Raw genomic sequence first — 27853 nt, 5'->3', positions numbered from 1 at the left:
ACAGATGGCAAAAAAATTCATTGAGAGAGGCTATGACCAAAGGGAGATTAATCAAGCAATTGATAAATGCCTGCAACTTGACAGAACTACGCTGTTGGACAGTAAGAACAATGTACGTGAAGCTAAACCAGAGCGACTGGTTTTAATACCACTTTTTCGGTCAGTTCACAGATAATCAAAAGTGCAATTTTTCGCCACTGGCATATTGTGCAAACAGATCCAGCATTAGCTAAGAGTTGTAAAGATTTACCATTGATTAGCTACAGACGTAGCAGTAACATCAAAGATATGGTTATAAGAACGAATGTTGGAATAAAAAGGCCAAAAACCTGGCTATCCCTAAAGAATGGAGTGTTTCGCTGCTCAGGATGCATTAATTGCAGATTTTTGATCGTTGGGGAACAATTCAAAGATCCACAATCTAAGCGAGTATTCAAAATCCACCATCGATTAAATTGTGAGAGCAAATTTGTCGTGTACATAATAAAATGCCCGTGTAACCGCCTTTATGTGGGCAAGACTGTCCGTATGCTTAAAGAGCGGATTGCGTTACACTGCTCCTCTATAAGTAAAGCATTCCTTGGGGTAGATGGCAATACTCCCCATGTTGCTAGGCTTTTTGTTGAGATGGGTCATAGCCATAGATTTTAAAGTGATGCCGATCGATCACATACCGCCGCTCACTAGGGGGCGGTGATCGTGGTAAAAAACTACTACAGAATGAGTGTCGCTGGATTTACGATTTACGCTCCATATCACCATTGGGGCTTAATGAAGAATTAAATCTTAGTTGCTTTTTATGAAGTGTCACATCTAATAACATATCTTCTGTTTCTATGTTTTTTTTGTGTCTATTCAGCACTTTTTGTGATTTTTTGTGATTTTACAGTATGATATTTACCCTCTGTGAGACATAGCCAGAACTATATGATGCTGTCACTAGGCACTGAAGTACTCTTTATATGGTATGATTGGCTATAGGCTATTGTGGAATTTATTCATTTTTGATACTGTAGCAAAATATGAAGCATTGACAGCTAAGCCAGAAAATGACTTCCGGACTGTGGAACACAAGCTCCGTTGGAACGCACACGTCACTTCCGGGTTCCCTGCTGGACGCATCGATCTGAACACACGGAGGTTCCAGGGAATGCGAGCAGCACAGGTGAGTGCTAGGTGATAGCGTCATTAGGAGATTCAGGTGTGTCTCACTGAGGGTATAAGAATACAGGCAAGCAGTTGTGTCGTTATGCCCCAGGAAGAAGGTACCTGAGGGTGCCGAAACAGCTGTCGGGCCGGGCTACACACTCCATATGCCACAGCGATGGTTCACTCATCATGATTAGTATCACATTTATGCTTCTGCATCTTTGCACTATTGCACATTTTTGTGAACTGACGCTGCTTTATGTATTGATATGCTGTTTGAATGAACATTATGGTGATATAAAAACTTAATTTTTTGCATTCATTTGGAGTGCTGGTCGTCTAATACTTTGGACATTTCTATTTATATATTTATTTGTATTTAGAAATCCACCCAGGAAAATCCTGCGTTTGCCCCTGGGCCCGCAGCTCGCCCCAGGTCCCAGCCCCAGCATGCACATCAGGCTCTGCACAGTGCCACTGCCAAGCTTGCTACCGCCCACCAGCACCACCCAAAGGCCAGAGGGACAGGCAAAGCTGCAGAGGCCCTGGATCTCAGGGAAGCACAGCAGCCAGCCAGGCAGGGTACTGTATTAGGGTGCGTACACACCTGAATGATCGGCAATCATGCTGATGTTCAGGGTGATTTGCCTTCATCCTGGACATGATTGCCGGTACACACTACACGATTTAATGAACGACGGAACGATCACATGTTCCGTCCTACATTAATATGAATGGCGCTGCATGCGATGTCGTGTGATTGGCCGTTCAAATTGGGCAAACACACTGTATGATATGTCTGTTTTATCGTTACGATTTGCCCAAAATGGGGACAATATCGTGCAAGTGCGTAGGCAATCTGATTTAAAATTAAATAATTAATAATTATGGGCTAAGCGGTTATCGGTAGACTGCGCATGCACCGTGATCGCACAGCACTCCAGCCAAGGAATAGTGCTATGGATTATTTGAGAGAGGGGGCCCCAAACTGGTATCTTGCCAAGGGCCCCATGAGTTCTAAATCCGGCTCTGCACAGTACCAGTGACCGTCACCAAGCACCTGCTGTTACAGTTACAATACCTGCTGTATAGTGGTGTAGCAACGTTCCCCGCAGACTCCGCGGCAGCTTCTGTCCTGTTGCTGCATCCCCCAAAGCCGCAGTGCACACAGAGTGCCGGTAGGGGGCGGCCGTGCACCGGGGGGAGGTTGCGTCTTCAGGTTACCCAGGTTACCCTGTGACCGCTCTGTCTATGTAGAGGGAGGTACACATGCGGCTGTCGGACGGACACTCTGGAGACAGCGTTTGCCGGCCAGCGTGCGGACTACTCCCGGCATATGATAAAGTGACAGCTTATGGCACTGGCAAAACTATTAGCCAGATCGACACATATTAAATCTCTCTCTCTCTCTCTCTCTCTCTCTCTCTCTCTCTCTCTCTCTCTCTCTATATATATATATATATATTAGGGGTGAGCGGGTTCGGATTTCTGAAATCCGATCCCCCCCGAGCCCCCCCGATCCAAGGCCGATCCGAGTCAGGCTCGACTTTTCCCGCCTGACTCGGATCTGAAATCGAGGCAAAATTTCATCATCCCGCCTTCCGGGTCTCGCGGGTTTTGGATCCTATATAAGGTACCCGCGTCGGCGCCATTTTCTCACTCGGCTGTGGACAGTGAAGAGGGAGGGTGGGAGTTAGGGCTGGCTGGGCTGTGTAGTGTACTGTAGTGTTGTAGTGTAGTGTAGTGCAGTGTAGTGTTGTGCTGTGCTGCGCTGTGCTGCTGTTGTCCATAGGGGCTGTGTCCACTACTTCAAAGTCCATAGGGGCTGGCTGGACTGTGTTGTGCAGTCAGTTGTCCATAGGGGCTGTGTCCACTCCAAAGTCCTGTGCAGTGTCCCAGTCCTAAAGGGGTGCTGTAGTGTTGTCCAGGGGGTGCTCTGTCCGTCAGGGGTGCTCCCCCCAAGTGCTAAAAAAAAAAATATTTTTTCTGTGTTTGTGAATTGTGTGCACTGTGGCTGCACGTGCATCAACAAAGGAGCAGCGCCAAGCGTGCGCCTGTGTCCCATAAGTAAAAGGCCGGCTGGCTTGTCCGTTAAAGGGTGCTGTAACCCCAAAAGGGCACTCCAAACAAAATAAAAATATATATTTTTTTGTGTTTGTGAATTGTGTGCGCAGTAGCCGCACGTGCATCAGCAAAGTAGTGCCAAGCGTGCGCCTGTGTCCCATAAATAAAGGGCCGGCTGGATTGACCGCTAAAGGGTGCTGTAACCCCCAAAGGGCACTCCAGTCCAAACAAAATAAAAAATATTTTTTTTTGTGTTTGTGAATTGTGTGCGCAGTAGCCGCACATGCAGCAACAAAGTAGTGCCAAGCGTGCGCCTGTGTCCCATAAGTAAAAGGCCGGCTGGCTTGTCCGTTAAAGGGTGCTGTAACCCCCAAAGGGCACTCCAAACAAAATAAAAAAAAATATTTTTTTGTGTTTGTGAATTGTGTGCGCAGTAGCCGCACGTGCATCACCAAAGTAGTGCCAAGCGTGCGCCTGTGTCATAAGTAAAGGGCCGGCTGGCTTGCCCGCTAAAGGGTGCTGTAACCCCCAAAGGGCACTCCAAACAAAATAAAAAAATATTTTCTGTGTTTGTGAATTGTGTGCAGTGTAGCCGCACGTGCATCAACAAAGGAGCAGCGCCAAGCATGCGCCTGTGTCCCATAAGTAAAGAGCCGGCTGGCTCATTTCTTAAAGGGTGGTGTAACCCACAAAGTGCACTACTCTCCAGCAAAAATAAAAAAATATTTTCTGTGTTTGTGTGCGCCTTAGCCGCACGTATATATCAATATAACATAAATGGAGGACCAAACTTTCTCCGATAAAAATAAAATAGGGAAAGATCAAGAACCACTTCCTCCTAGTGCTGTTGCTGCTGCTGGGAGTTGTTCATCATCCCAGAGAGGAAGTAGGAACACCACTACTTTTACTAAACAATTGACCCTCCAACAGTCCTTAGCGAGGAGGATGAAGTACGACAGCAGTCATCCTGAAGCAAAACGTATAACTGAGGCCTTGACTGCTATGTTGGTGTTAGACGTGCGTCCGGTATCCGCCATTAGTGCAGTGTGATTTAGACAATTGATGGAGGTAGTGTGTCCCCGGTTCCAAATTCCGTCTAGATTCCACCTGCATCCTCAAAGCAGCAGCGACAAGCGTGCGTCTGTCTGTTAAAGGGTGGTGTAACCCTCAAAGTGCGCTCCACAAACAATAAAAAAATTCTTCTTTTTTTTTCTGTCTTTGTGAAATGTGTGGGCTGTAGCCGCACCTGCATCCTTAAAGCAGCAGTGACAAGCGTGCGTCTGTCTGTTAAAGGGTGGTGTAACCCTCAAAGTGCGCTCCACAAACAATAAAAAAATTCTTCTTTTTTTTTCTGTCTTTGTGAAATGTGTGGGCTGTAGCCGCACCTGCATCCTTAAAGCAGCAGCGACAAGCGTGTGTCTGTCTGTTAAAGGGTGGTGTAACCCTCAAAGTGTGCTCCACAAACAATAAAAAAATTCTGCTTTTTTTTCCTGTCTTTGTGAATTGTGTGGGCTGTAGCCGCACCTGCATCCTCAAAGCAGCAGCGACAAGCGTGCATCTGTCTGTTAAAGGATTACATCGGTGACAGCATCCAAGTAGGCATGTCAGACAGTCCGTACATGTACTGGCAGGAAAAAGAGGCAATTTGGAGGCCCCTGTACAAACTGGCTCTATTTTACCTGAGTTGCCCCCCCCTCCAGTGTGCACTCCGAAAGAGTGTTTAGTGCAGCCGGGAACCTTGTCAGCAAAAGGCGTAGGAGGTTGCTTCCACAAAATGTGGAGAAGATGATGTTCATAAAAATTAATTATCAACTTTTCCAGGGAGACCAGCCTCCAGAACGTACAGAGGGACCCGTGGTGGTGGATTCCAGCGGGGACGAATTAATACTCTGTGAAGATGAGGATGTACACAACACTGAAGAGGGTGAGGAATCGGTGAATGAGGAGGATGAGGACGACATCTTGCCTCCGTAGAGCCAGTTTGTGCAGGGCCAGATTAATTGCCAGCTTGTTTTGTGGGGGCCCAAACGAACCAATCATTTCAGCCACAGTCGTGTGGCAGACCCTGGCGCTGAAATGATTGGTTTGTTAAAGTGTGCATGTCCTGTTTATACAACATAAGGGTGGGTGGGAGGGACCAAGGACAATTCCATCTTGCACCTCTTTTTTTTCTTTGCATTATGTACTGTTTGGGGCCTAGTTTTTCAAACTGCCATCCTGTCTGCCACTGCAGTGTCACTCCTAGATGGGCCACGCGTTTGTGCCGCCCACTCGTGTCGCTTAGCATAGTCATCCATCTACCTCGGCGCAACCTTTTGGACATAAAAACACTATTGTGAGGTGTTCAGAATAAACTGGAAATGAGTGGAAATTAAGGTTTTTGAGGTTAATAATAGCATAGGAGCAGAAAAATCAACACATTCTGTGATTTTAGCTGTTTTTATGCTTTTTAAAAAAAAAATACAGATCCAAAACACAAAACCCAGAACCCAAAACACGGAAGGGTGGTTTTGGCAAAACCAATCCAGATCCAAAACACGAAGAAAGATCCAGATCCAAAACACAAAACACGAAAAGTGGCCGGTGCACACCCCATATATATATAAATATATATATATATATATATATATATATATATAGATAATGGAAGAAGGTGGTCTGGTCTGATGAATCACGTTTTCTGTTACATGTGAACAGTCGGATGCCTATGCATCGTTTAACTAGGGAAGCGATGACTTCAGGATGCACTACAGGGAGAAGGCAAGTCGGTGAAGGCAGTGCGATGCTCTGGGCAATGTTCTGCTGGGAAAACTTGGGTACTGGCATTCCTGTGGATGTTACATTGACCAGTGGCATAACTAGGGTATTTGGAGCCCAGGGCCAATTAAAATTGACCCCCCCCCTACGTGCGCGCCAAATAAATGGGCGTGGTCGCTGAAAATGGGGCGTGTCAACATGACACATAAACCTTTCTTGTCGCTCTGGGAACATTCCATTCCATATGCACCTAAATGCAGTGTCCCTTATACAGTCCCCCCTATGCAGTGCCCCCAGTAGTGGCCTCCCTTATGAAGGCTCCCAGTAGTGTCCCTTATACAGTGCCCCAGTATGTAATGCCCCCAGTAGTCGTCCACCTTATGCAGGCCCCCAGTAGTGCCCCTTATATAGTGCACCCTATAGTGGTCCCCCTTATGCAGGCCCCTTATACAGTGCCCCCAGGAGCGGTCCCCCTTATGCAGGCCCCTAGTAGTGATCCCCATGATGCAGTGGCCTTTATACAGTGCCCCCCCAATAGTGATCCCCCTTATGCAGGCCCCCAGTAGTGATCCCCCCTATGCAGTGCCCCTTGTGCCCCCAGTAGTAAGCCCCTTATATAGTGCCCCCAGTAGTAGTCCCCCCCTAGGCAGTGCCCCCAGTAGTGGTCCCCCCTATGCAGTGCCTCTTATATAGTGCCCCAGTAGTAGTCCCCCCTATGCAGTGCCCCAGTAGTGGTCCCCCAATGCAGTGCCCCCAGTAGTAGCACTCCACAAGTAGTGTGCCCAGTAGTGTTCCCTCCCGATGCAGAGACCCCAGTAGTAGTCCACCCCCAGTAGTGCCCCCAGTAGTAAATAGACAGGAAATGTAACCAAATAGGTAAAATCAGGCGCTAATATGGGTTGTTGTTCTAATGCAGCTATTAAGTGGCTGGAGTAGTCAGCTCCAGTGAATATCAGAAAGCCATACAAAATTAAAATAGCAGCACTGTTAACGTATTTGATTCCTTAGCAAATGCACCAATTCAATAATCTTAATACATATATAACAATAATTCAAAAAATGTTAAGAATGAATAAAATCAATATACATATAAAATCATACAAACTGTTGTATCTTATCAGCTGTTAAATCCAAGAACCATAAAAGAAAAGGGAAAATATATACATGTAAGTCACTATTGCTTGTTCCTATTTAAATCACTGGACCAAATTGAAGTTAAGCAATGTGATATTTAGGGCACCTCTTTCGTGGGGGCATATTCCACATAGATGGTGATAAGCGCGGTTCCACAATAGATAGGTTCTGGAGGTAGGTAGGGGTGAACACTGACGCGTTTCGCTGCTGTCCTGTGCAGCTTTATCAAAGGTGACTAGCCATGTCCCTTGTTTGGGTATATATACCCTTCTAATCAAGCAGTGCATTTCTATACATAAAAAGATTATAAACAAATTATAAATGGAAGAGATTTTCCGGTCACTGGGACGCAATCACCGGAAGTCACTGATGAACCACAAACAAATAGGCCGCGATGTCAGCTTATAACTCAGTTATGATCACGCTCTTTGGGGGGTCCTCGTAATAAGGGGTTTATGGTTGCTGGAGTTAACACGGGCACCCGGCGGAGTGTCAGGAAGTTCAAACCACAGGTCAGTGAAAATATGAGATAGAGGTCCACACCATGTATTGTATATCATGTGACTGCACTTGCATCTCACTGACCGGAAACTCTCTTCCGATGTAGAAGTTAAGGATGTTATATATTCTTCATCCTTAACTATATCACAAACCTTTAGAAGTAAGTCTGCCTCTGAATCTCCTTACTCAATATTAGATATATGGATTTGTTTATAATGTTTTATGTATAGAAATGCAGTTTATTGAATAATTGGTTGTATCAGGTGTAATCAGCTGCTTGTTTAGAAGGGTATATACTGTATACCCAACCAAGTGACATGGCTTTGATAAAGCTTCACAGGACAGCAGCGAAATGCGTCAGTGTTCACCCCTACCTACCTCAAGAACCTATCTATCGTGGAACCGCTTGAACCAGCAATGGACCTTCATCTTAATTGGGACTCCCTTTGTGCACTTTGGAAACTACTCTCATTTTGGTGGATGAGGCTCCACTAAATAGAGATCGCAATACTGGTGAGGACATACCCTTTTCTTGGATTACTAACATATGTACCAGTATTTACGGGACACTATCCTCCAGCAGTGTATCTGCGCTAATCACCATATATGTGGAATATGCCCCCACGAAAGAGGAGCCCTAAATATCAAGTTTCTTAACTTCAAGCAATACTGACTTACTTGTATTTATTTTCCCTTTTCTTTTATGGTTCTTGGATTTAACAGCTGATAAGATACAACAGTTTGTATGATTTTATATGTATATTGATTTTATTCACTCTTAACATAAATATTTTGAACTATTGTTATATATGTATTATGATTATTGAATTGGTGCATTCGTTAATCAAATACGTTAACAGCGCTGCTATTTTAATTCTGTACAGCTTAGTAAATACAGTAGACCCCTGTTTCTGCACTCAGCTCCGCTACGGGGAAGTGAGAATGAATGAGTGACTGCAAAGGCTGCTTTAACTTTCATTTTTTAATGATGTTTCTAATAACCGTGGAAATTCTAAGCTGGAGGCACTTAGATATCTTACAGCCCTCTCCTGCTTTGTATCACTCAGTTATCTCTATTTTCAAGTCTTCAGCCAGCTGCTCGGATTATCAACAATAGTGGTCACAGTGCTCATTCAACTGTGGAATTGTCTTCACCTGGCTTCATTTAAGCTTTAATGAGTCAATCATATATAGAGGCTTCAAAATAAAAAAAATATTAATCAGCAAGAAGGGTGGGGAAACTTTTGTGTTCAATTTTTTTTGGAATATTAAAATGAAGCTAGTAATTGTGTGTTAAAAATAATGAGTATACATACAGTGGGCCTGATTCTGTTAGGGTTAGGCTAGGGTCTGGTTTAGGCACTAGGGGGGTAGGCTAGGTATTATGGTTAGGCACTTGGGGGAAGGTTAGGCTCTAGGGGGAGGGTTAGGGTTAGGTACCAGGGGGAAGGGTTATGGTTAGGCACTAGGGGGGAAGTTTAGGCACTAGGTGGAGGGTTACGCACTAGAGGGAGAGTTAGGGTTAGGCACTAGAGGGAGAGTTAGGATTAGGCTAGGGTTAGGCACTAGGGGGAGGGATAGGGTTAGGCACCAGGGGGAGGAACTGGTTTAGAAACTAGGGGGAGGGTTAGGCACTAGTGGCAGGGTAAGGGCTTTGCACCAGGGGGAGGGTTAGGCACTAGTGGTAGGGTTAGGGCTTTGCACCAGGGGGAGGGTTAGGCACTAGGGAGAGGGTTAAGGTTATGCTAGGGTTAGGTATTAGTGGGAGGGTTAAGGTTAGACACAAGGGGGAGGGTTAGGGTTAGGAACCAGGGGGAAGGATAGGGTTAGAGTTAAATAGAAAAAAATTAAATGTGTAGACCATTTGCGTGTCAACAATTTGAGCCTGTCAACCTTTTGACGTCGACCATTTGTCAGTTGACCTTTTGACCATGTCGAACATTTGTCAGTCAACCTTTTAACCTATGTTGACCTATACTGTCAATCTATTACACCACACCCACAGATACTACTATTAGCATAAGTTAATAAATTTGAGTTTGCATCCAAAGAATGCAACTTAGCCAGTACCCAAACATTTGCTTACAGCTGCAGATGTCATACCTACCTCTTACCGGCGCGGTGGTTGTTACATCTTGGAGCTAACAGGTCGGTGTCGTTGTCATGTTGTCATTGCGACAAGGGAGCTTTGATGGATCTAAAAAAAAAAAAAAAAAGACATTTATTACTCATAAAGGTACTGTACAAAGCACTGGGATTATAGAGCAATGAGTACAGAAAACATCTAATAAATCTTTTAGATCTGCATTCCGCTGTCATAAAGGGCCGCTTTATAGTGTTGGCAATAAAAAAAACAACCTTTTACTGTATGTACCTCACAGTTCTCATTATTATGACTTAAACTGTACCAGATCTAGCAGTGCATAGCTGCCCAGCACAAACCATCACAACGGTTTTCATATTTAAAGACAACGATTTAAATACAGGATTATTAAATGTTGTCACATATCACTATTGTTATACTCTATTTGCTTGTATGAAATATATCCTCATCCACTGTTGTGTGATGAACATATACGGATACAAGCTGATTGCTAGATGCGGTGAGGTGCACATTGTGTACCTATATGCAGTGTTAGTAAATAATTAGCACTGCAGTAACACTATAAGGAGTCCTGACAGGTAATTGGACAGGAGACAGTTCTGTGGAAAGAGGAAATGATATGTGGAATCTCCGTATGAGTTGAAATAACCTGTTGTTGTAATGGATGATTAAAACGGAATGAGTTGTATCCTGGTTTTGGGACAGTACAGAGCCTAATTCAGAAATGCAACGTAAATGATACATTATACAGAAATGCACTGTTAATATACAGGTACATTATACATGCCAACATGTTTTTTCTCCTCTCTGGGAGAAACCCAGTTGGGAGATGCAAGTGATCACTGGGGTGGGGCCGTGTTATTTATGCTATTAGACCCTGCCCCAGATGCGACAAAATGTCATGAATCGTTGATCCACGGGAATGGGGCGGGGTTAAAGTGATGCAATTCTCATTGAGGGGCCTATTCATTATACCTAAAATTTCTCTGGAGGTAATTAGGTAGAACTTGCATAGAGCTCTACCTAATTACTGGAGGAATTCATCATTCCTCCTCCCCATAACTATCTATTCCGAAAAGCTGTCATTTTTGCGATGACAGCTTTTCGGGAAATAAATAGTTTTCCCTCTCTACACTAACTTACCGCAGCTGTAATCAGTGCTGCGCATACGCTGTTACATTCGTTAACCCAGCGCATGTGCAGCACTACCTACAGCTGCGGTCATTTTGTGTCCCCTCCCCTCCTCCCCGCTCACCTGCCCCCCCATCTCCCTCTGCTCACCTCCCCCCCGTCCCCGACTTACCTGCTCGCGCAGCAGCCTTAGGCTATGCTGTCATGTGGTCTCCCCAGCAGAACTCATTCGTTTTGAAAAAAAACAAAACGTTTTTTTTCTAAACTTTATTGTGTTCTGCTGGGGAGAACACATGACAGCATAGCAGACAGAACCAGAAGACTGACCAGAGCGCCGGAGGGAGATGCCAGGGGATATGCCCAGCTGGAAGCAGGTAAGTGCTACCTACTATACGCCACCTCACAGTGGCGAATAGTAACACCATCAAATTCCGAAAATACATAATTTTCGGAATTTGATGAATACCATAATTTCCATATCCCCATACTAATGTACTAATGTATGGGGAGTGTGGAAATTAACGCAGGGGGACTTAGCAAGGAGATGTCAGTGATATCTCCTGTGCTAAGTGTGTTCATGAATACTAAAATAACATTAATTAAGGAAAATGTCCTTAAAAAAGTTATTTTAGTGTTGATGAATAGGCCCCTGAGTCACGTCATATAAGCCCGGCCCCCTCCGTACGGACACCGGGATTCCCAGCATTAATCTTCCCATCCTGTCCGCATCAGGGATGCAGGAGATCCACCCACTTTTCCAGGGGACTACCCTGAAAATCGTGTATCTCCCGGACCTTCCAGGAGAGTAGGTATGTATGAGGTGCATGAGTACAGTTCAGCAGATTGATAAAGTAGCAGAAATAAAATCACATGGCATACAGAAAAATGTCAGCATCAGACATGACAAGGGACATGTGAGGTAGACTTATAGAGGACAGACATGAGATAGAAGAGAGGACCCTACCCGAGAGGGAATCGGTATGAAATACCGCCGGCCGCCAGATGAGCAGAGCCCGGCAGTGGAAGCCCGACAGCGCTGGAAATCCCGATCGTCGCTAAGGTAAGTATAAACTAACCTCACCTAACCCTCCTTAGGGGTGCCTAACCCTAACCTCCCCCCCAAGTGCCTAACCCTAATCCCCCCTCTAAGTGCCTAAACCTAACCCCCCCTTCCCCGCTGCCAAAACCTAAGTCCTCCGGGGGGGGTGCCTAACCCTCCCTCCCCTAGCCTAACCCTCCCGGGGGGGTGCCTAACCCTAAGTTCCCCCCGGGTGCCCTAAACCTAACCCACCCCCCCGTGGCTGTCCCTTCGATCGGGATGCCGGACGCCTATCTCCCGGCATCGGGGAAATGTCAGTTGTCTACATCTAGACGCCCGGCATTTCACCCTCGCCGGGATAGGAGTCAGGAAGCCGGCTGCCGGTATTAAGGCAGCCGGTTTCCCAATTGTATACCCCCAAGAGAGCTTACTTTTTAAAAGGGGAGTGAAGGGAGGCAGTAAGATAGAGCGGGACAGTTTAATGTGGGTGATGTGGAAAGACATGGAAAACATTCAGCAATGTAGAGGTTGTTGGAAATTATATGTGTGCAGGTGTTGATATTTCAGAGTTATGTAGGCACACACTAGTGGATGACTATGAACATCCCAGTTACTTAGCCATTGTTGTTGGTTTATTGACAAATATAGCAGGTAAAGCCGTACTCACTGTTACATGTAGACTGGTAAAGGTTCGAAGCAGGGTTCCATACAGCTCACCAGCTGGTGAGTGTATGGTGCAAATAGGTAGAGGTGAAGGATGCTGGAACAGCGTTATATGCAGGTACTAATCAGGTCTCTCATAGGAGCTAAGTAGGAGACTACTGTATCCCACCATGTCACTCTTACACAGCAAAATAACAAATGGGTACAGATCTGCACCTAAATAAACCATGTTGCAATGCAAGGAGTAAGAACGCAAGGTGTTTTTGCATGTAAAGAAAACACTGCGTGCTTTTGCCTGTAGCACACACTTGCAGAAAGCATTGGTATTACACTGCAATTTAGAGTTCAACCTCTTTAATTGAGAAGCAACATATAAATATATGGAATAGGCTGTGAAAACATCATTGTATAATACTGCCTGTTATTATGTGAAATCACTCATGTTATATCAACATCCCTTGAAGAGTGTGATAAATATATACAGATAAAACATAAAACCATACTTGCCTACTCTCCTGGATTGTCCGGGAGGCTCCTAAAAATTGGGTGGCACTCCTGGACGCCCAGAAGAGTGGGTAAGTCTCCTGGAACCACCCACTTCCTGAGTGGTGGGCAGTACAAGTGGGCAATGATGCGATTTGTTGAATGGTGTTATCATGCCACTGTCCCCTCCACCGTCCACGTCACAATGTTGGTAATCAAGGAATTGTACAGCGGGGGGCGGGGGGGTGGGACCACGATGATGTAACTGTGTCATCACGCCCCAGCACCGCCCACTTTTGCCACCAACCTGGAGGCAGTAGCCCAAAGGTCAGCAAGTGTGCATAAAGCTAATTACTGACGGAAAAATATTGATTGGTACAATCTCCTTTTGGTTTAATAGACAGTAACTCATGAAAGTACAAGGTAACTTTGAAACTACGTTTATTTCATTTGACTAATTTACAGAGCCATAACTAGGGGTGTGCAGCCAAGATTGCTTGTGCAGTGCCATCCGTATTATCCTGTGGACGGCCCAGGTGGGCACACTGCAATCTGTGCGGCTGACCAGGCACCCTCTGGACTCCCGGTCAGCGCTCCACTTAGGTGCTTTCGCCTCCCCTTTTGCGCAGCGTCATGATGTCATGACGGGGTGCGCCCAGGTGTAACAATGTTTGCTTGCCGGGGACAGTGCTTCTGAAAAGAGGCCATCCTAGCAAAGCATTTTCCCTATTGTGCCGTCTTTCAAAGAAAAATGTTAAGCTTTTCGGAGCTTAGTAAATAGTACCAGACTGAAGCCCACAATTGATATCTCCTAAGTTTAGGCTTTGTTAAATATGTTAGTCACTTATATCATGATGCTTCCTCATGATTTTTGGAGGAAATTAGGTTATTAAATAGGCTAATTAAACTTTTTCACAGAGGTCAATTCATGATAGGGTAAAAAGCCATATGGAAAAACAGGAATAGGAATTGGGGCGGAGCCGGAGACGGCCATTGACGTCGCATTGGGGGCGGAGCCGGGACGGGGCCGTGCAATCTCATCATCGTGGCCCCGCCCCCTCTTCACAATGCCATTATTTTTGGCATTGTGAAGCAGGGGGCGGGCCACGATGACGCGATTCTGCGCGAATCGCGTCACCGGCCCCCCGCTGCGGGGATTTCTATTTTTTTCTGGGGGGAGGTCGGGAGGGTCGCAGGCTTCCGGGAGGCTTGCCTGCCTTTCTGGGGGGCCGGGAGTGTCACCCGAAAATCGGGAGGCTCCCAGCCATATCGGGAGGGTAGGCAAGCCTGCTCTAACCCTCCCTCCCCGGTGCCAAAACCTAACCCCACCTCCCTAGTGCCTAAACCTAAACTCCCCTTCCAAGCACCCTAAACCTAAGACCCCCTCCCCAATGCCTAAACCTAACCCACCCAGTGCCTAAACCTAACCTCCCCCTCCCTGCACCCTAATCCTAACCCTCCCCTCCCCTCCCTGATGCCTAACCCTCCCCCTAATTCCTAACCCTGCTAGCTAACGCTAATTTCCCCGTAACACCCCGGTATTTACCTTCAGGATGCCAACAGTCGGGATACTGGTGCCAAAATCCTGACCTGTCGGGATTTGGGCGCCGGTATTAAGACCGTTGGCATCCCACACGCCGGGATGCCGAATACATCCCATATTATATGTATTATTATTATATATATTATTATAGGGTAGGAGCCTTCATCGGCAATAAGATTTCCCAAGTTATGTCTCAGATAAGCTATCCCATATAAAGCATGGGGGACCTTATTGGGCGTGTAGCTTTGCTATCCTTGTTCTGAAAGCCTACTCCCGAATATTCACAGATCCCACTGAACTGAAGACAGCAAATGCCATGCAGGTGACTATGGATGAATATATATACGGCTGTAACATACAGTAAATGTAACATTTAGTTACAGTATGTGTTATCTGCTGCAGTATCTGCTAATACTCCTGTGTGGTAGGTTGATCTAAGATGGTCACAGGCCTTGCCAAAAATGATTATTACAAGCAGAGATAAGGTAATACATATCATGGTCATTTTCAGACCTCTAACAATGATAAATAAATAATTTGCTAAGCTCCAGAGCACCTGGAAAATGAGTGTGGTGCATCAATCCCTCACAGACACAAATCAATATTTATAATGAGAGGGTCATGCTTGAGAATGGAACAGAATAATATATGGATATAGGACCCTGTGCCACCGGGTCTAAATTGTCCTGGCAGCAATTTCATTTAAAGTAACCCTGAAAGCCCACTGATCTCTAATTTGTTTGGGGAGAATTAACCCCTTCCTTCACGGCTGCTGCACGCTTTCTAATGGAGAATCAGGAAAGTCTGTACTGAGACATCCTGAGGACGCTTAACGCCGATATTTACGCAGATCAAGCAATTGTTTGCCATTGCGCACGCATGGAAGCCGCCCTGCGCACGCGTAGCGTTTGTTTTGCGGGAGATGCCCTGACACTGGCAGGTTAGCTGACCCATACTGTATATACATAGTATTTTTTATATATATTATTTGTTGCATTGGACATTCTTTATAAATATATACGGTAAATCATCCAGTGAATGAACAGTTACTGTAAGGAAATTGTCTTGCTTATGATGATGATGTATGTAACATATGCAAAATGTATTCAATTTTGAGATATGGAACATATTCATTACTGTATCTACGTTTTGAAGAAATTGTGGTTTAAAGATTGTAGTAATAGTTAGAATTTTACAACCAAAAAAAAAACCCAGGAGATTTGCAGAAATGACCAGTGATTTAGCAAACAAAGCTAGCAAATGAGCACGCAAGACCAGTAAATGAACAAAGGACCTCATTCAGAGCCGGACGCTATATGCGCTCGCTCGTTCAGAAAAAAGGGGTGGCTATTCAAATGAACCGTTCGCTCTTTGCGGTCTGTTCACGCCTCTAGGTCTGAACGAGCGAACAAAACATGCGGTCGTTTTTTGGAAAAATACGCCCCCTGGCCGCTCGCATCCTACGTCATGTCCGCTATTTATTAGATTAATCGAGTACATCGACCAGCGTATGAACTGCTCGCTATTCTTGTGGTTGGTTTTTCCTACCGCAATCTTGCGAGCAGTTCTGACTATAAAATAACCCGGTGACGTGGTCAATGACGCTGCTGTATTAATTATGCACACCCTTAAAACGCCCGTTTTGACCGTTTGGCACGCCTGCCTTTCGGATCTCCACTCCCCGTTTTCAAGCACCTTCCCCTGTTACCACCCACATGCGCCTCCTCCTGTCACTCAAAATAGCAGGCATTCGCTATTTAGTGAATAAACGATTTTTGGCGCACTGACTGGTTCGCGCATGCGTATTACGATCCGTACGCATGCGCATTTGAGCAAACATTGCTCGGAACGAACGAGCGGCCGCTTACGAGCGGCTCTGAATCAGGCCCAAAGTAACTTACTTTAATAATAAAACAAAGCCAACAGGTCAACTAAAGGCCCCCATACACGGTGCGATATAGCAGCCGATCCGACGGATTAGTACGATATCACTGCTATATCGTACCGTGTGTGAGCATGATATCGGCCAGTGAGCGCTCCCGTGTGTGGGGACTGCCCGATATGTCGGCTGTCGGAACGCAAGTCGCATAGCAAGGTGCATATTGCACCGTGTATGGGGGCCTTTACTGCGATGGTATGTTAAATCGAAGTAAAATATACTACAAGTAGATTAATAATAATAATATTGCCTATATGTATTTCTGGAACACTGTATACTCCATGGCCTCCTAAACCAATGATACTTGGAGCAATTATTTTTTCCTTCTCTGTGTTACTATAGTACCATATTCGGTTCTCTTTCTCAGGCCATTTCCAAGAAGTCAGATCTGACATGGTCATGGTGCTGACTTACACTTGGTCATGTGTATTATCTTTCACTATTGCTGAATAAAACTCTCCCTCATATTCTACAATAACATAGTCGTTAATATATAAAGTTTTGACCATGTGTCGGATTCCATCTAAATTCTCTTCATTAGAGTTCTCATCTGAATTCTCAGGGGGAAATGTAATTGTTTTCGTGCACCCAATCGCCCATCTAAACTGATGGGGTGATATTCAATAGTTTCAGTTTTTCGTCCATGTTGCATCCAAATAAATCGGGTTTAGCCCATCGTCCACTGCATCGGGCAATGTGCATGGTCGGCGCAATGTATCATGCTGTTACCTCGTGCCATCGATGGGTACGCACATCATGTAGTGTGTACCCAGCTTAAGAGGGAAGTGGGCCCCGTTTGCAAGATTACAATCTATGGTGAGCTCCATCTGTGATCAACATGCAGTCCGCTGCGCAAATTCGCCCACTTTACAACAGGAAGACATCACAGATCCTTACGAAATAAATTCACCCTCATTGGACAACGTTTGCCTTACCTGTATTATTTATTTCTTTAGTAACAGTTTCTTATATAGCGCAACATATTCCGTTGCGCTTTACAATTGGAAACATTGAGCAAAACTGGGTAATAACAGACAGATATATAGGTAAGAGGGCCCTGCTCACAAGCTTACAATCTATAGCAGGGCCGGCTCCAGGGGTGCAGCCCTTAATAATGCGGCCCCCTGTGACAAAATTTGGGGCGTGGCCTAATTACCATAGGCCATGCCCCTATGTGACGTTATTTGGAGGCGTGCCCGCATGGTACGCCTCCAAATAACGTCAGGCTGGGGGTAAAGCCCAGCACTCAGCCACTGGCTGGGCTTCCCCCAGCCCTCTCCCGTCAGTGAATGGATGCAATGCGCATGCGTCCGGCATCCATTCACACTCTGGGGGTCCGGCACCACCACACAGCTGTGGTGGTGGGGGTTCCCAACCTCCCGATTTGACCACCCGCGGGCAACTTTGACCCGCGGGTGGAACAGCGGGACAATACTGTCCCGCTGAAATTGGGATGCTGGGGAGGGGTGCGCCCTCTACGGGTGGCGCCCCTGTGCGACCGCACTGGTCCAACACCCCTAGAGCCGGCCCTGATCTATAGAGAAATAGGCATTGATACACAAGGATAGGTGCTATATATTGCATTTTGGTCCAGCCAGAATGCAGTTTCTTGGTGGGCTGTATGATCCAGTTACACAGGAATGTCGGCCAAATGTCAGGAAGATGTGAAAGAAAGACAATGTGTGAGGTTGTGTGTGGACTGTGAAAGGGGATGTAATTAGATATGGAAGCTATGAAGCTTATGTGGGCGGTTCCGGAATCTGAACGCTTGAAGGTTTGGAGACTACAGGAAAGTCTACAGCTGGGTACACACTGACAGATACATTGGCCGATCAATTATTCGGCCAATGTATCTGCTGCCTGTCGGGCAGCGTGTACCGGCGATATGTTGGTGAAAGTCGGCGTTCACTGACATATTGCATTGGCTGTGCTGCACACTGACTGATATGTCTGCAGACCGCCCGTACACACACAGCGGCAGCCGCGAGAAGGGGGGCGGGACACTCTCCCGCCCACCGGGATACACCCCTGACACGCCCCCAGGTCGCCAAGACACGCAGCACGACACAGAAGATGGCCGTTCAGCGTGTATGAACGCCCATCATCTGCAGATATATCTGTCAAGTGCGTACCCACCTTTACTGTGCGTGATAGGGCATTCCACAGAGTGGGTGCAGCCCGAAAAAGTCCTGTAACCGTGAATGGTAGCAAGTAATGCGTGGTGTACAAATGCATTTATTCTTCAAAATAGTCTGAATGCTAAAATGTCTTTCGTACAGCATAGACAAAACCCTGTACAAGAAAAACAACGAAAAAAATTAAATCACGAATGGTCGCAGAAGCATATTCTGTGCCTGGGAGATTAAGGGGACATCAATCAATGTGAGCAAGGCATTCACCAGCAGTCAATCACTAATTTGCTAGATCCGACAGATGTCATCAGTATCACCTGATATTTGCACCAAGCCCTGCGGCTTGCATATCATCAGTCTGTTTTGGACACATTTCCATCTTTTCTCATCTCTGCATGCAAACGCACTTGTGTGAACATTGTGCTCAGTTACTATATATTGCTGTCAGAATTCACAGGCGTTTTGGGGATTCTGGACTAATAAAGTAAAGAGGAATGTCTCAGGGCACTACTATATTAACACCTTAATAGACCAAAACAAATAAACAATAAAACAATAAACCCCAACGCGTTTCAAGTCACCAGGAATCTTCCTCAGGGCTGCATGTCCTGGTGACTTGAAACGCGTTTGAGGTTTATTATAATCACCTGTGTACACCTATAAGGATGTTGGGATATCTTGACTAGTGAACCTACCTGGTCTAACCCCCTGGAATGGAGTCTGGAAGTGAGGAGGGAAGTTTCCGGAGCCTCCCACTGACTAATAACCAATTCCATTTCCAAGCTCCCTCTGGTGGAGCCATCACGGTACGGTTCCAATCCCGTCAGTCCACATTGTTTGTTCTATACCATAATTTTAGATTATATTGGTATGGTAATTTTATTCATATTCTATTTTACTATTCATTCCATATCGTGTGTCTGTGGTAATAAATTAATTTTTGATCTGCACTATGTTCCATCCTTTTTATTTTTTTATTTTAGTGCATATGATTTAAGAAGAGAGCACACTTCATACAACTCTGGAAAGACTCCTGAAGGCGTAGTGGCCTGATCCGTAATATTCCATAAAAAGCACCCTTCTTGTAGAAGAGGACACTTTTATCATTAAAAGGACTTTCACAAATACCTGAAAAAGGTCTACTTTATGAGACTTCTAATTAAGATTTTTATTGTGTTTATCCATAAAAAAATAATTCAGTTTATTAAGGTGTTAACATAGTAGCACCCCGAGAAATTTCTCTTTACTTTATTGCTCTGAAATTGTTGTATTGGGGTACGACTGGGAATATATCAGGCAGCATAACTAGGCGCGTCAGGGTGTTTTTCACCTTCATTGTTTTGGGGATTCTGTATCGTTACACACCAGTGCCTACCCAGAGGTGCAGGGTCTAATGGGGTACTGGTATTCCCGCAAGGGAATTTGGACTTTCTGTAGCTGCAGTTTTCCCACAGACTGCGGGCACCCTGGATAGAACCCACTTGTAACTAGCAGAGGACACCTCGGAGGGTGACACAAACCAGTAGTAATTAAGAGGATGTACAGTCTAAAGGTCGACAGCCATAATGTCAACACCACAATGTCAGCAGTTATAATGTCAACACTGTCAAAATGTTGGCGCTAGAGGCCGACGCTGCTGGAGGAAAAATGCTGGAGTCAACGGGGTGTTTGTAACAGAAACCTGTGGGGGACGTCGGCCAAACCCCCCGAAACCACCAGAGAGGCCTCATTCCACAGCGCTGGACATGTTTGCTGCGGTGTATGACAATTGCCCATTCACTCGTATGCCTGCGGAGATGGACGAAAATGATAATAAACAGGAAAATTAACAATCCAAAAAGCGCCCCCTGCCCAGCGGTGCCCTGTGCCATGGCACAGGTCGCACTACCCTAGTTACGGCGCTAACCCTATCGGTTTTCTATTTTCAACTAGCTTAGTTTTTCAATTAGTGGAACTGAACCCAAACATTGGCTTTTAGTCTCGCTGTATATACACTAAAAAAATGTGTGCAAAATTAGATATCAGCCACGTCCGTATATTCTGCAATTAGTTAATTACCCTTAGTGAGAGCAAGTTACATTAACCCAGCTCATTTACCATGTGTATCTCTTAATGATATTACCCTAGTTTTCCCACAGTCACAGATGGGGCTATATTTATTATGGTACGCCACGGCACAAAATGTAATTTGCAATTAACTGTAATACACTGTGTTACTCACAGTTAAACAAATCAGAGATCTTTTACAATGCAGCACCGTTCCCCAGCTAATCCTTAGCCGATGTATATCTATCACAGCAATAAACTACCCCACCTGTAAATGATACAGAACAGCCATTTGATGACAGATTGAGGTGTAATTGGAATGGCAGATTCTTACACTAAAGTAATAATGGGCACAGATGGGAAAATAGAACACCACAGATAAGCTGATTACAGTGTAACACAAATACAGAAAGGGAAAAAAATATTAAAACTCATACCTGCCAACATTGCCTTTCCATGGCTAAAACGGGTGTCACCTGGCAGAAAATAGGCAGCACTTGTCCGAAAAGAGTGTGGTTTGGCCAGATCTGGCTTTTAGTTGAGTTGACCTGAGCATTATATGAGGGGATCGAGATGCGAGGCCTGTTTATCCAGAATGTTAGGACATGTTTGCAGGTATGGGGAGAAGGGGCTTGGACTGCACACCCTAATTTTAAACATAATAAGAGGTGCTGCCATGCTGAGACTTGTAGTACAATGCAGGGGACAAAGAATGCAGGCGCACACTCAAAATACTAAGAACAATGATATTCAAAATAATCCTGATAAACTGTACAATTAACATGGAGTATAAGTGAGGTTCACTTCTTAGTATATGTGTGGCCAAAAATGTTTTCCCATCCCGCTCGTCAAGGTGAACCCCATAAGATGGGTCCCTAACATCCCTAATTGACATTAGGTATAGTACATCCTGGATAAATTGACATAATGCTTTAGTATTAGGGATGTTAGGGACCCATCTTATGGGGTTCACCTTGGCGCAGTGGATGGGAAAACATTTTTGGCCAAACATGTACTAAGAGCCTCACTTAGGGGTAAATTTACTAAGCTCCGTGTCCTGCCTGTTTCTGTCCGTTTTTAAACACGGATAGGATCAATCAGAACTGGGAGGTATTTTATCAGAGAGATATGTGCAGGCTGCTTGTGTATGTAAAAGTTATTAAAGGGTTAATATGTAAAAAAAAAATGATGTAGGTTTCCCACCAAAAAAACATAATGAGGCCCCGGGCTCCTAAGCCAGTCCTAGTTCTAAAAATAAGGGGGAGAAAGGTGTAGGGTTTCCCGTATTTTAGGAACCAGCACTGGGCTTTGAGAGCCAGTACTGGTTTTGAAAATAGGGGAAAAATATGGCGTGGGGTTCCCCTTATTTTTAAAACCAGCACCGGACTCAAATCTAATCAGGATGTAAAGCCACAGCCAGGGGCCCTTTCACCGGGTCTCCCCGGCCAAAGCATTAACACCCCAAGCAAGTTAGCCCAAGCCTACCCAGCTGAGGGGAGATGGGGACTCCAGGCTTAGGCTGAAGCCCGGGGCTCTTCCCTGCACCCCTGGCCGGTGGGTGCAGGGGTAATAGTGTGACAATTAGATTTACACTATTGTTTTTTACAGTGGAACTACAGGTGCCAGCGTGCCTGCCCTTTGGCACTTGTGGAACTACAAGTGCCAGCAAGCAGCCGCACCTGAACCCCCACTGTAAAAAAAGGTAAAATAACGACAGAACTCACACACCGTACAAAGTATAATTTTACTCACACATACTTACCTTCTACCAGATGTTCACACTCACACATACTTACCTTCTACCAGATGTTCACACTCACACATACTTACCTTCTGCCAGATGTTCCGTCCCCTTCTCCAATAGAAATCCCACAATTTACCTGTGAAAAAAATCCAATACTCCCCTACCTCCTGGCGTTGCATCTGTCCCCTTTTCCAGTAGGCTCCACGAGACTTAAAAATCGCCTTTCTCGTACCCCTCGGACATGTGAAGATGTATGTGCATGACAGAGATTGGCAGGTTTATGTCGTTCGCTGGGCCCGCCAGCCAATCAGAGGCCGCTCTACAGTTAGCAGCCGCTGATTGGCTGTGACCCATGTGGCTGACAGTCAACACAGTAATTTCTGTCCATTCACCAGTCTCTGTCCATGCACCTCCCCCCAGGTTGAGATTATGGGGCCTATTCATCAATACTAAAATAACATTTTTAAGGACATTTTCCTTAATTACCTTTATTTCAGTTTTCATGAAGAGACTTAACACAGGAGATATCATGGTTAAGTCCCCCTGCGTTAATTTCCACACTCCTAATACATTAGTACATTAGTATGGGGATGTGGAAATTATGGTATTCATCAAATTCCGAAAATTATGTATTTTCGGAATTTGATGGAGTTACCATCCGCCACTGTGAGGTGGCGAATAGCAGGTGACACTTACCTGTGTCAGCGTGTGCAGGTCCCCCGGGATCTCACTCCATCGCTCTGGGCTCTCCTCTGTCTCAGGTGGCTGCTCGGACACTGTGTTCTCCCAGCATAACACAATAAAGTTTAGAAAAAAAAAAGTTGTTTTTCTTTCTAAACTGTACTGTGGTCTGCTGGGAGAACATGTGTTAGAACAGCCACCGGAGCCAGGGGCGCTGCAGCAGGCAGGTACAGTAAGTTGGGGACAGGGGGGAGGTGAGTGGAGGGGGAAGGTGGGAACACACTAAACTACCGCAGCTGCAGGTAGTGCTGCGCATGCGCTGGTTTTATGAATGCAACAGCGCATGCGCAGCACAGATTCCAGCTGCAGTAAATTAGTGTAGAGAGGGAAAACTATTTCCCGAAAAGCTGTCATCGCAAAAATAACAGCTTTTCGAACTAGATAGTTATGGGGAGGAGAAATTCTGAATTCCTCCGGTAATTAGATAGGACTCCGTGCAAGGTCTAAACCTAATTACCTCCATCGAATTTTAAGTTATGATGAATAGGCCCCCCAATCCCTCCATACTATTAGACTCCATAGCCAATGAAGTGTTAAGAAAACAAAGCAATGAAAATACAGTATATAACAAACACTTGTTAGCCAAAATAAAGGCATTTAAAACCACTCACAGGAAGTCCTTTGCAATGAGCTACCTCAAGGAGCTCATTAAAAATGTACAACTGCCTATATATAGACATAAAATTGTAATTTGCCAACACTTATTTTATGAATCTATTAAGTGATAAAAATTGTGTTAAAAAAAAAATGCCTCACACACTGGTCACCCCATAGATCCCTGGGACACATGTTGTATACATCACACATACACACTTATCCCTCACATTTACCCCCTATTTTGCATTTGCCAGCTTTAAATTAGCTACAAAAATTGCACACAAGCATGCCTGTGCACAGTGGTCCAAATGTGCACCTTGGGGCATACTACTACTGGGGGGCATACTAATGGGAGGCATACTACTGGGGACACTGCTACTGGCGGCATACTACTACTGGGGGCCTGCTAATGGGGGCACTACTACTGGGGGGCATACTAATGGGAGGCATACTAATGGGGGCACTGCTACTGGGGGGCATACTACTACTGGGGGCCTGCTAATGGGGCCACTACTACTGGGGGCACTACTACTGGGGGCATACTACTACTGGGAGGCATACTACTGGGGGCCTGCTAATGGGGGCACTACTACTGGGGGGGCATACTACTGGGGGCCTGCTAATAGGGGCACTACTACTGGGGGCCTGCTAATGGGGGCACTACTACTGGGGGGCTTACTACTACTGGGGGCACTGCTACTGGGGGCCTGCTAATGGGGACACTACTACTGGGGGCCTGCTAATGGGGGCACTACTACTGGGGGGCATACTACTACTGGGGGCACTGCTACTGGGGGAATACTACTGGGAGGCATACTACTGGGGGCACTGCTACTGGCGGAAATACTACTACTGGGGGCACTGCTACTGGGGGCATACTACTGGGGGCCTGCTAATGGGGGCACTACTACTTGGGGGCATACTACTACTGGGGGCATGCTACTGGGGGCAATACTACTGGGAGGCATACTACTGGGAGGCATACTACTGGGGGCACTGCTACTGGGGGGCATACTACTACTGGGGGCCTGCTAATGGGGGCACTACTACTGGGGGGGCATACTACTACTGGGGGCATACTACTGGGGGCCTGCTAATGGGGGCACTACTACTGGGGGCCTGCTAATGGGAGCACTACTACTGGGGGGCATACTACTACTGGGGGCACTGCTACTGGGGGCATACTAATGGGGTACTACTACTGGGGGCCTGCTAATGGGGGCACTACTACTGGGGGGCATACTACTACTGGGGGGCATACTACTACTGGGGGCACTGCTACTGGGGGCATACTAATGGGGTACTACTACTGGGGGCCTGCTAATGGGGGCACTACTACTGGGGGGCATACTACTACTGGGGGCACTGCTACTGGGGCATGCTAATGGGGCACTAAAACTGGGGGCCTGCTAATGGGGGCTTACTACTACTGGGGGCACTGCATAGGGGACCCTACTACTAAGGAGACTGCATTGCAGGCACCACTACTGGGGGCATTGTATAAGTGTCACTACTACTGTGGGCATTGTATAAGGGGCATTACTACTGTGGGCATTGTGTAAAAGGGTCACTTCTTTGGGCATTGTGTAAAAGGGTCACTACTGTTGGCATTGTGTAAAGGGGCACTACTGTGTGTCATAACATAAATAAGAGACACTACTTTATTGTGTAATATGAATCAGGGGCACTATGGCCCTCATTCAGAGCCGTATGCTCTGAGCAGAGCGCACGCTCTGAATGAGGGCCGGGCTCCATTTTCATGGAGCGTCCTCCTGGACGCTCGTATAGCTGTGGGTCACCACCCACAGGCTATACGAGCGTGCTTTGTGATGGCCGCGATGGTCGAGACCATCGCGACCATCGAAATTGCGAGCCGGAGCCTGCGGTTGAGGTTTTCAACCGCAAGCTCCGGAGTGATTTTGGCTCTATCAGAGCCAAAATCACTCCCACTGACATCACTAGTGATGTCAGTGGGCCGGCTTCTGACGGGAGGCGTTCCCGTGGGAACGCCCCCGTCAGGGAGGCACGCCCCCGGCACGCCCACCAAAGGGGGCGTGCTGTCAATCAACATTGACAGCACGCCCCCTTTGATCGGACAACAACGAGCGAAGGACTTTCCTTCGCTCGTCGCGTCTGGCGCATGCGCACGACGGAGCTCCCTCCGTCGTGCGCATGCTCAGTGCATAACATCGACCCACTTGCGAGCGGACAGCCGCTCGCGAGTGGGTCTGAATCAGGCCCAATGTGCGGTGTAATGTGAATAAGATTGGCACTGTGACTCCTAGGGCTGTAGCCCACTTTGTAAACAAGTACTGAGATTCTGCTGGCCGTACCCCACTGGGTGGGGCACTACTTTTCATTTCTGCCACTGCTGTGTGGCAATGTGTAATAGATGTGCTTTAAACTGTGGTGTCTGTGCCGCTGCGCCACTGCTCTGTTGCTTGGTAACCAGTCAGCTCACTGCAACCTTTGGCCAATAATGATGAAAACTATAATTTAAACTGTGAGGTGGTCTAAATTGACTGTAAATGACTGGAAATTAAGGTATTGAGGTTATTAATACTCTAGGAAGAAAAAAAAGCCCAATTTATGTGATTTTAGCTTTTTTTTGTAAATTTTTGTAAAAAAATCCAAATCCAAAGCCAGTCACCGCAGTTTGGCAAATCCAAATCCAAAGCCGGACGATGAATTAGAACCAAATCCAAATCCGGCAAAAATGGTCCGGAGCACATCCCTACAACAAACGCAAGAGCAAACACAGCAACGTCCACCTCTGAGTAAGGCCCACAGAGAGGAGGAGAAAACATAATGGGGGGAGGGCTGAAGATAGGGAAGAGACAAAAAAAAACAATAAACTGTAAGAGGAGATTTATCAAGTCTTGGAGGGGGATACAGAGAAGTTGAGCAAAGCAACCAATCAGCTTCTGTCATTTATCTAGCACAGTATTTGAAATGACAGTTTTAAGCTGATTGGTTGCATTGAGCAACTGTTCCACTTTATCGCTCTCCAAGGCTTGATACATGTCCTCTATACAGAGAGACAGACACATAGGCAAAGTCGGGGATTATAGTAAAATGGCTAGAGGCATGAAGAATCCAAGGACTGCTACATATCTGAGTTTTATATATCCCTCAGGTTCCAATCTCAGAGCATTATTACTAAACATGTACCCATGACCTCCTTCTAGGAAATATTTGGATAGCATAACTTATATATCAGAAACCCACTTAAATGCCGGGGACCCAATGATCTTATGCCTTCAAACTATAGGCACTACCTTCCCATACTGACAATGCACCTTTTAAAGGCTTCCAAACCTCGGCACAAGGGCCATTCTAACCCCAGCCAAACCCTCCAATCTCACATCCTATTAGCCCTCAGGAACGGCAAGGACGCTGTAATTAAGGTAATCCGCTCTGTCACCTCTTACGCATACCTCGAGCACCAACTATTCCTGTTTCCGACAGTTTCTATAAAACCTTGTAATCTGTAGTCATCAAATTAATCAGGGGTGGAAAATAGATGAGACTGAAGTTCTCTTTCAGTAAAATGTCACAGAGGAACGGGTATTCCTGAAATAGTAGGACACTATTGTGGCTGAAAATTACTAGAATTCTGAATTGACCTCTCTACACAGACAACGGGCCCGATTCAGACATGGGAATAGAGTAAGATAGAGCAGGTAACTGTGCACCTGGACAAACCATGTTGTAATGCAAGTGGTGCAAATACATACATTCGTTTTGCATGCAGTGTAAATACTGGCTGCTTTTGCATGTAGCCCACAAATGCTGGACAGCTTAATTTTTACACGCTCTACAGGGGGGCGCCGTGTGCCCCTTAGCTGGAGGCAAATCCAGGGTTGGGGGGCGAGATCAATGTGATTGCTCCCCCTGCACACTCAGAGGAGGCTACTACAGCCTCTCTGGTCCCACCTCAGCCCAGCACACGCTGGGGAGACACAGGCTGCTGCCACTAACAGGTAAGAGTGGTGGGTGACAGACCCAGGCCATTCCATCAAGAACAAGCCCAGCTAATTAGTAATTGCCCCTCCCCCCACCCCCAGGGCCGATTAAGGGTTGTGG

At 46.0% G+C, this 27853-nt stretch overlaps 1 protein-coding gene across 1 annotated transcript in view; it reads right to left on the bottom strand.

Annotated features, from left to right (window-relative positions):
- The window catches only part of LRFN1 (leucine rich repeat and fibronectin type III domain containing 1), a 196964-nt gene that overhangs the window by 68948 nt on the left and 100163 nt on the right, over nucleotides 1–27853 (bottom strand). Inside the window, exon 2 of the mRNA XM_088477145.1 lies at nucleotides 9713–9802. The gene's annotated coding sequence lies outside the window, so the exon portion shown is untranslated. The remainder of the gene's footprint in view (nucleotides 1–9712; nucleotides 9803–27853) is intronic.

This window comes from Taudactylus pleione, unplaced genomic scaffold, assembly GCF_031769625.1.
Source record: "Taudactylus pleione unplaced genomic scaffold, aTauple2 ptg000199l, whole genome shotgun sequence".
Taxonomy (NCBI): Eukaryota; Metazoa; Chordata; class Amphibia; order Anura; family Myobatrachidae; genus Taudactylus; species Taudactylus pleione.
The sequence above is the reverse complement of the archived record's forward strand: the minus strand, read 5'-3'. Positions and strand labels throughout refer to the sequence as shown.